The sequence below is a fragment of the Caretta caretta genome, chromosome 1, assembly GCF_965140235.1.
Source record: "Caretta caretta isolate rCarCar2 chromosome 1, rCarCar1.hap1, whole genome shotgun sequence".
Lineage (NCBI taxonomy): Eukaryota > Metazoa > Chordata > Testudines > Cheloniidae > Caretta > Caretta caretta.
In genome coordinates this window covers 256,956,062-256,966,604 of record NC_134206.1, presented here as the reverse complement: position 1 = coordinate 256,966,604, position 10,543 = coordinate 256,956,062, and positions in this window count along the sequence as shown.

The window sequence follows — 10,543 nt, the reverse complement described above, 5'->3', positions numbered from 1 at the left end:
TTTTGGAGGAAAATTTTCATTTTGGGAGTGATAAAAAATGAAGCAAAATTTTTGATTTTCAGTGTTTTAAAGAAAAATGTCTAATAAAATTTCTAAAAACACAAGACATTTTTCTTTTTTGTAGAATCTTTTTTTGGGGGGAGGGAAGCCAGTTTTGCAACCAGCTCTTTCAGCACCCCAGTTGTCTCACTGTCTCCGTTAGTGGCTTCACACATACAGAGAACAAGGATGACAGAATGGAATCCTGTGGGACGGACCAGAGAGCCTTTGAGGCAAATGAACAATTGCCTAATACCAACCTCTGGGGCTTCTCAGTGAAGAAGGGATGAAGCCACTGAAGCCCTGCCCATCCTTGCCAGGATCAACATATGGATTACAGCGGACAGATCGAAAGGAATCAGCATGGACAACTGACTTTTATTCATTGCTAAGAGGAACTTGACCAATGAACCCAATGAGGGCTCTGCACCATGCTCATGTTGAAAGCCAGATTGCAAAAAGTAAAAGAAATTAAAGAACCCCTAGTGTCCTTGTTGCAACATCCTCAATCACCTTCCTCCCAGATTTGGAAGTGAGAGACAGGATGGTAATTTCACACCCCACCCCAACCCTCACATCCTCTATTTTCTTGTACAAGTCAGGAAGACCATGGGTCCGTCCTGCAGGCTCCAGCTCTCTGAGAACATCCAAAACCTGACTGAGCAAAAGCAGGAGAAACTCCACCACAGGAGACACTGCAACTGCTGCCTCCTGACTCTAACTGGCTCAGAGAGGGCAAGAAAATGTGCTCTGACTCTGATCAGTTTTATTCATGAATTAGATGGACGATTCATCGGTGTATGACAAAGCTGACCTTTTCCTCTCAAAGGCAGCCTGGATTTACCACGCTATCTGGAACATGTTCATTGGTCACAGCTCCACTGTCACTATAGTAGAGGAGGACAACACTTTCTTAGCTTTTAGCATAGCCTCCACACGGTACTTCAAAATAATTCAGATTCTGAATGTATAAGTGCTCTGACTTCTGTCCCATTCATGTAATCTGTTGCAAGTCATCCATATAAAGTGGATGCCTATAAGGGCAGCATATACAGAGGAGATCATCAAGGACCACTATCTCAATCAAGCAGGAAAAAGAATCAACACAAACTACCCCATGACCTCCGCTTTCCTTTCCTGGTTCATGCTGAACTGGCTACCTCTCCAGGGAAAGCTATATATAAATAAAGACCCAGATAAACCATCCTTCTGGGTCTCAGCAAGCAAAAAACAACACCAAAAAAAATTGGGTCCCTCCCTATGATTTTATGCATCTGTCTCAGTCAGCCTGATTTTGACCTGACACTAGATTTATAATGGTGTAACTCCATTGTAGCCTTATTGAGGGATTGGTGATTGATTGATTGATTAATTGATTAGTGAATTATCTCTTAGACCCCAGTGGTAAATAAAGGTTCCATTTCCTGAGGGCTACAGCATCAGGAATTATTATCAGTATCATTAGAATGGGAGGCCTTAGAAGCACAAGTCCCTTTATTAACAAATCTATTAAGCATATAAGCAATCCCACAAACACAATACAATAGTACATGGAGAGAGAGTGCAAAGTATTTAGACCCATGTCTGGCATCACTCACAACTCATATCTCCTGCTGGGTAAGCCTGGATTGTCAGTCATTATCTTCTTCGTCATCATCATCATCATTGTGGTTGTAATCCTTGCATCTCTCCATGTGTCCTCCCCCTTCCTCACATTCAGCACACAGGCCAGGCAACTCCTTTTGATACTGAGTTATACTTATGCCTATGAAGGCTCATACATACGCATAAGGGTTCCAACCCTTTTTCCTTATCCACACTTCCACACCTCACTAATTTATGGGTGCCCCATTTCTCACTGGCTATCCCCTTAGTTCCCCTTCTTCTCATTACCATCTTCATCAATGACTTACCATAGCAACTTGAAGTTATTACAGAAGCCCCAACAATGTTACTATGGGGCCTCTTGTAGTGTTAATTAGCACATCGCTGCATAGTTTCCAGAACATCAAGAGTAAACTCATCTTTTACTGTAATCTTACACTTTACTGGTACAGGATTATTTTTCAGTCAACTAGTCATACCAATCTGTTTCAAGCCTATGGCCTTGCGTGGCTAAGCTGATTATCTTACAGGCCCGAGACCAGTAGGCCCTGCGTTACAACATTAATTAAATACTCACATTTCACCTCTATATCCTAAATATACTCAGTATCTTATATTCTTGGCCACACCATTGACTTCAATGGAGTTATTCCTGATTTACACCAGTAAGAAGAGAATTAGAGCTAGTAGGAGAGGAACTATGCACCCAGTTTCCATTAGGAGTACGGGGAATTGACAGCTCACGAACTGAGCTCGATTACCATGAACTGAGCTGGAAATGTTTTTTATGCACAGTGGTATTTATAAATGGATAAGATCAATACAGTTGCTGTTGTGCATTGCAAATTGCTTCCTGATTATGCAACTCCTAGGTTAGGTTCTGCTCATGAAAGCTAAATGAGATGAAACCCTTATTTCCAATTTCTAGACCCCCAGTCTAGTACTTCGAAAGTTCCTTTTTTTTAGTGGCAATTCATTTTTAATGGAACCATATGTTCACACCTGTACTGCTCAGACTATAACTTGTACAAAGAAAAGCGGGGAAAGTGAAAATAGTGTCAGTTACATTCCATTTTCACAGCAAAAAGCGCCTCTGAATATTAGTTTGAGTCAGCCTTATTTTTCCAAAAAACAGTTCAGGTCTGATAGCAGAATCCAAATCTGCCTGGGTAACAAACAGGTTAAAATTAATCCCTCCAGCTCCTCATCTAGGTAGCCGGTATGATCAAAGCACAAATAGATAAAAGTAGGGAGCAAAAATCCATCACAGTGCAGCTGAGACCTTCCCCTTCACTGGTATTCAAGGAGCAATGTCACGTCAGTTCAAATACAGCTGAGACCAGTAGGAGAAGCAAGGCTAGACTCTGGCCTTAGGTCTGGGTGCCCAGATCTGAAGCCAGAATATTGTCCTCCCTGAATATTTACCAGGTGTATAATTAAGCCTCTGTGTGCCAGCTGATCTGGAAATCAAGCTGTGTGATAACTTACCAACTGTGTGAATAACTGTTAGAGACAGTAGGCTCTGTTTTGACACAAAAATACAGTCCATCATAGGCTCGTTCATCTGTCATCTGTTGCCTTCTTGTCTCCTTTGCCCAAATAGTTGTGTACAAGACAAAATGTTTTCCTCTTGCTACTTGTCTGGTTTTTTTTAACATTTTATTTTCATTGTTTTTTATTATGCATCCACAAAGAAGTATACACATATAGCAACATTGTAGGCAATAATCATTGATTGAAACTATACCGATTTAAGAAATAAACAGCCTTCTTCACATTTTCCTCTCTCTTGTCACAAAACTGAAATGAACATATTATTAATTAGACTTCTGTCTCTCTATTCCCCTCTAATTATAATAGCTACTAGAAAAGCAGTGCAAAAGTTAGCATGGATTTTTGTACATTCATTAGTATGACATATTAAACAGAGAGCCTAACTAATGATAGAGTAACACAGCCAAAGCAAATTACCTGCATTATATTGTCATGCGGGGACTGAGCCACAGTCAGTTACATTATACTCAGCACTGGAACTGTTTAAAGAGCAAGTAATTATAGAAAAAAGGAAAAAAAAGTGTAGGTAAACGCTCTCATGAATTATTTACTGCATTGTGACGGATGAGTTCTTTTTGAAATAATCTGTGAAAAGTGGTCATGGATCAGTCTATTTGGTGGCTTGGTCTAAATTACTGGATGAGTTTATACATATCTCTGCTATACTGTGCCAGGACTGTCTACCCCACTCTGGTAATGATGGGAGGTTATCATCTTGCCTATTTTAAATTGCTATTGATCCAAAAAATAGGAACAAAAGTGTTCCCAGGAATTTGTCTTTCTGTTCTCTTGATGTCCAAGGTTGCAAAATTCCAATAGCTAGGAACTTTTCTTGCCTACCTTTGATGCTTATTTATGCATTGAGGAACAAATCCTGAAGCCCATATTCAGGCTAAACTCTCATTTGAGTCAATAGTAATCATGATCAGCCTTTGAGATTTGCTAATGCCCTCAGCCATAACTCTTTAAGTTTGCAAAAAGAAAAGGAGTACTTGTGGCACCTTAGAGACTAACCAATTTATTTGAGCATAAGCTTTCGTGAGCTACAGCTCACTTCATCGGATGCATTCATGATGTGAGCTGTAGCTTACGAAAGCTTATGCTCAAATCAATTTGTTAGTCTCTAAGGTGCCACAAGTACTCCTGTTCTTTTTGCGAATACAGACAAACACGGCTGCTACTCTGAAACCTGTCTTTAAGTTTGGAGACCTCTAAATGTCAAAGCTAATCTCTGCTTTCAGATTTTTTAAAAGTAAGCTTATAGGGTCATATTTTCAAAGTCATTTAGGTGCCTAAAGGTGCAGATAGGCACCTAGGGGATTTTTAAAAGTACTTCAGCAGGTTAGGCACCTAACTTCCATTTGAAAATCTGGCCCATCTCCTTGCAAAGACAGCTCTACAGTAGTGGAGTCCCCATCAAGAAGCAAACAAAAGCCATGCATGCATTGCAGACTCATAAAATCACCCTTCATGGAGTCTGGTTTGATTAACAAGTAGGTGACTCCAAAATAACACTCTAACACTCCAGTCTGTGCTGTCTCCCCAGGTTTGGCTTCTCCTAGGCTTCCTGCCCTCACAATCCATCTGTCCCAGACCCTCGCTGCCACTGTCAATGAGCTATATTGACCTCCCTTGTATTTTCCCCTAATAAGCCACACTCGTCCCAAGGGACAGCAAGAATGTACCTGTATCTCCTTCCAATATCTCCTTATAGGGTGGGGTAAGAAATTAACTCTGCCATCCAGTCACAATACTCTTAACAAGGTAAGCCAGTTTCTAGGGTGGAGAGTTTGTCACTAATTTGTCTTTAAGATAATAGATTATGCACATCCCCTCCTCCCCATATAGACACCTAGGGGTACCACTTGAGACCCATGAAAATCATAGCCACACCCTTGAGTGATGCTCAAGCTGCCATAAGCTCCCTCCCATCCCTCTGTCAGCAAATGAGTTGGCACCTCTGCTGAGCAGCCAGTGTGGCCTCAGGTCACAAGGGAAGCAACTCAGTAACATGTGAGCAGTCTGGTCTAATGGACTAGGCATGGAATTGAGAGCAAGAAATTCCTGCATTTGCATCCTGCCATGGAGAGTGGTTTCTTCAAGGACTCAATGAGATCACTTAACGTCTTTGCATAGTTTCTCTCTGTAAACACAGAGATGATCATGAGGTAGGCAAGCATTGAGGTGCTGTGATAAGTTAGTCAGTGCTGATAAAGCAACTATATAGGTACTAAATTCACCAGGCTGCCCACAAAACCTTCAGTGGGTCATTCCCAGTTTGCCTGGAGAATAGTTCCTCTCAAAACTTGGCAATTGTGCATCGATCCCAGCACAAGCAGCTGGCTGCACTGCTCTTGCAGCAAGAGACTGATGGGGCGACCCAAAGATTTCCCTGTTTTATTTGTTCATTTATTTTTTATTAGTCATTGAAATTTGGAGTTGTCCCAGATAGTCATCCTGCTTAGTTCTCCTCAGTCTAGCCCAGTACATAGTGATGTTATCACAGTAGATGCAAGTTAATTATATTTGGGGTTAAAGAGTAGGAGTAAAATTTGTTTCACGGGCTTACCCAAAAATACAAAGGCAAGTCTAATGTTGGTTTAGCTTGAGTGAGGAGTTAAGGACTTAGCTCTAAGTGATGCGCCATCACAGTGGTTTCCAGACAACAAGTAGTGATGTCACTGGCAGAGCAGCTGGTGAAAGAGAGAGATTTAAAACCTCCTTGCGTTTACATTGACATCAGTGGCAATATGACATTTCAGGCAGCCAAAAAAAATTGCCTTCATGAAATAGTAAAAAGACAAATCTATGACTTTGTGAAAAAACAGGCTTTTAACTTTGGCTGATCATGAGAAAGAAAAAAGAAAAGAAAACCCTCTCTGGGGTTTGTCTAACAAGCCTAATTCAACACTTAAAACAAGTGTTCTGCAAAGGGAGCTGTGTTCATTAAAGTGTTAGTTCATTAGAGGTGAGGTGGCAACAGTTCTGATGTTAGCAGCTAAATCAGTCACCACAGCCTCCACGGATAAAGGCAATTGCTCACTCATTTACCTCGTCACTGATGAACTAGACATGCTGACATTCAGGACTGAGCATCCATTAGTGCAAAGTAGCACAGCTCCGCTCCACTTCTGTGTTTTGATCCTCACAGTAAAACTATTAATTTATATGGCTCTTTCTCTTGTGATGCCACTCTTTCCCTACAACATGTACTCTTTGCCACAAAGTGATATTTAACTCGTGCATGTCCTGTATAACTAAGGGCCCAATCCTGAGAAGTACAGCTTAGAGCTGGGTGACAGTTTTTCAATAAATAGTTTATTCACCAAAAAATACAGCTTTGGTCGACCCAAAACTATTCATTAATTCACATTTGCTGAATACTTTTGACTGAAATGAAAAACTGAAGTGTTTCAGTAATGTCAAAATGGACTGTTTCATTGGTTTACTGGTTTCATTTATTGTTTATTGGTTGGTTACCCAATTATTCAATGACATTCTGCCCTGCACAGAAGGCCTTGCACTTACAGTCAATCAGGTCTTGGATTTCCTGATCATTCTTGCCAAACCAGTCTTGTCAAACCAGCTTCCTGACTGAGAACCCCAGTGTTGCCTCACACGCAGAATGAACAGCCAATTTGAGTGCTTTCCTGTGATCTTCAGGGGCCTCCATCTCAATTTCGATATTCATCAATTTCTCAGTGAGGCACCGCTGGAAAAGGTCATGTTTGGTTGGATCCATAAGGCTCTCAACGTTGATCATCCGTCTGGCTGATTTCTTCCGTATTTGTCATTTTGATGCAAGTTTGATGGAAGAGATGGAGCACTTAAGGAGATGGTCCATCCAGCAATTATCTGCAGCAATCATCACTCTGGTGATGTAAATGTCATCACAAGCACAAGCACAAACAATGACATAGTCAATTAAATGCCAATGCTTAGATCGTGGGTGTTCCTATGATGTCTTGTACTTATTCTTTTGTTCTTATTCATCAATCATGAGGCTCTGTAGAGAATTCTCCTTAAATTTGGATAGCCACCAAAATTTGTTCCCCTCCTCTGACACCTCCCCAACATCATGTCTTTGATGGTCACCAGCAATGGATCCAAACCTGACCCCTTCCTAGTTAAGAGAGGAGTAAAGCAAGGCTATGTCTTCGCTCCATCCCTTTTTTACCATTTTCCTTGCTGTCAGCCTCCTTCTCATTGCTGACAAGCTCCCCTCTGGACTTGACATCCAATACAGAATAGACGGCAAGCTCTTCAACCTCATTCACCTCTAATCCAAGACAAAGACTATCAGTAAATCAGTCATGGAAATGCAATATGCAGATGACTGTGCCTTACCTGGGTCATGTACAGTAGACACTTCAAGGCTCTTGAATGATATCATCAACAGTGCCTCCGCAAGATCTTCCAAATCCAGTGGGATGACTGATACATCAACATCTGTGTTCTGCCCCAAGCCAAAATCTCCAGCGTTGAAGCTTTGATCATCCACCATCAACTCTGTTGGACTGGTCATGTTCTTTGGATACCAGAAAATTGACTCCCAAAGCAGATTGTGTTGTCACAGCTGAACCATGGCCAATGGACGAGGGGCAGGCAAAAAAAGAGCTTCAAAGACACCCTCAAAGCCAAAATGAAGTGAAATATTGACAAACTCATGGGAAACCCAAGCCCTCGACTAACCAAAATGGAAAAGGGCCTTGTGGAAAGGATCCCAATATTTCAAGATCCAGTCGAGACAACAGAAAATGGAGAAATGGGAAAGGCGAAAAGAATGCGCTGCAGCCCAACTCAACAATACAGATCGGCCCCTTCCATTGGGAAATGTCTGCCCCAGTTGTGACAAGATCTGTGGATCTCGGATCGGTCTCATTAGCCACCTGTGGATCCACCAGAGATAATGGCAATAATTTTATGGAAGACAATCATCCTTGAATTCCGAGGCATCACCAATGGTTACCCAATAAATAAAAAGCTTATTTAAAAAATTACATTCTCCTTTGCCTTCCAGGAAATGTAAGGATGGCGGCACACTGTTATCCTCTGACTGTGAAGGAATGTGAGCAAAGCATGTGAATTCTGTATGACCTAAACTAGAATAACAAGGGACAATGAGAGAACAATGGGGAGTGTCAGCTAGGCCTATGAACCTAGAGGGGAATGAAACCATGAGACTAATTTCCTAATATCTGCCCACAAACATGTTGCACAGCTGAGCAGCTGTAATTAAACTACATGCAGCATTGCCTATATCAAACAAAATGCACCTCTATTACATCTACATAAGAATTTATCCAGAGTTTAAGGATGTCAGGTACTTCCCCCCCCCCCCCCAACTCCCCATATAATCTTTTTTTGGAATGGAAAATTCCATTCATTGCATGCGGTGACGCTAATGGTGAGAAAAGAGCTTTTTGAGTCTTCAGGAAGAAGTATCTGATTGGCTGAAAGTGCGTTAGTGAATGTGGTACCGAATTTGTCAATAAATATGATAGAACTGGCCAGAGGACCACAATTCTGTTTCAGGAAGGGTTTTGAAATATCGCAAGTGGCCTTCATTTTGAAAAGGGATGAAACCCAAAAATGTCAGAATTCGCCATGAAGGAAAATTCTGGAAAAAAAAATTCCTTTTGGATTCATGGAAATGTTTTGCTTTGATTTTGATTTTTAAAATATTGTATTATATTGAATTGTATTGTATTAGAAATCAATTCTAAACAAAAAGTTATTCCAAAATGAAAAACTCGAAACTTAATTCTGAAAATATTGTCAGAATTTTTTTGCGGGGTGGAAGCGGATGGGGGAATCCTGAACAAAATTTCAGTGAAATCAGCATGGTTTTGATTTTGATGGAACTGCATATTTTAATGAAAAATTGTTCCGTCAAAGTTTTACTCACTAGCTCTAATGGTGACATTGGATCAGATTCTGCCCCTTATCAGCTGGTCTCCCTTCATGTGCAGTGACCAAGCTATGGCGGTCTAATTTGAGGAGGGGCAGAGGCAAATCAATAGAATAGAAATAACCTTACATTTTAAACTTTATAAAGCAAAAAACAAGATATTTGGCAGGAATGGTAATATAATATGAATAATAGAATAATCATATAAAGTAACATAAAATATTTGCTGAGGAAAATAATAAACTGTAAATTCCCATCACAAGAAATTTTTCAAACAACACTCTGTATCACACCAAGAGGAAATCACCTCCTCTCCCTAGCTGCAAACTTCTCCCCAGTTCTCCCGCCTTCGCCTCTCTCCAGCTTACGATGCTCCTTTTCTTTCATGCTGTGATAACCACACCTCTTTCCAACAGGCCCACCTGCAAACCATAGCTCCTTGCCCAGAAAGCCACAGCTTTCCCCAGGCATGCAACCTCACTGGTCATACGCTCTGTGCCCCTCACAACCGGGCTCCTTGTACACTGCTCCTTATGGTCCAGCTTCCTCTAACACAGCTTCCTCAGCACATTCCCTCTTCACCCCAGCGCAGTCTTTATTCACCTCCTTCTTCTCCAAACGCCTTCCCACTGCCCCCTTCGGGCAGATTCCAAGCCACCTCCCCTGCTCAAGCTGCCCTCTCATTCGCTGTCTCTCTCCCAGGACAGCAGGTGCTAGAGCCAGGGCCAGGGTTATTACACGTGCTGCTCTGGTGGTAGAAGTACAACACTGAGGGTTTGGAAGGGCCCCCGTGGGAATTCCCCCAGCAGAGAAGCAATATAGGGCCAATGCAGGCAGCCCTCTGACACCCTCCTGTGCAACCACCAGCATAGGAGCCTGCAGGGGGCAGGGCTGGTGCTAAGAGGGGGCAAGGTGGGGGTCATGGGCAGGAAGTGCTCAGATAAGGTGACCACATTCTGATGATCAAAACTGGGATATCTAAACACTTTTGAAGATCTGGGCCCCAGTGCATGCTGGGATAGAATATTGTGAATTCGGTCGGTGCTGCACAGTCACTACAACTGTGTGAATAACTGATTTTTCACTTCTCTTGCAGTGCTGAAAAATTGGGATGGAAGTTGTTTTGATTCAACCCTAAATGAACATTTTTTGAATGTTTTCAGAGAACCGAAAAGTCAGGAAAAAAATCATTTTGGATTGAACAAAACATTTCTTTTTGAGCTTTGTAAAATGTTTTGATTTTTGTATATAAAACTGAGGTAAATGTCAAAAGAAAAAGTCACTCCAAGTAAAAAGAAATTGAAAGAATTTGATTTTTTTAATTCGTTTTTAGGTTTTGGGGTTCTTTTTACTAACACAATTAGTCAAAATCAAGACAAATTCATTAAATGATTTGGTCAACCCAAATCCACATTTTGGGGTGAAAAAAAGGTG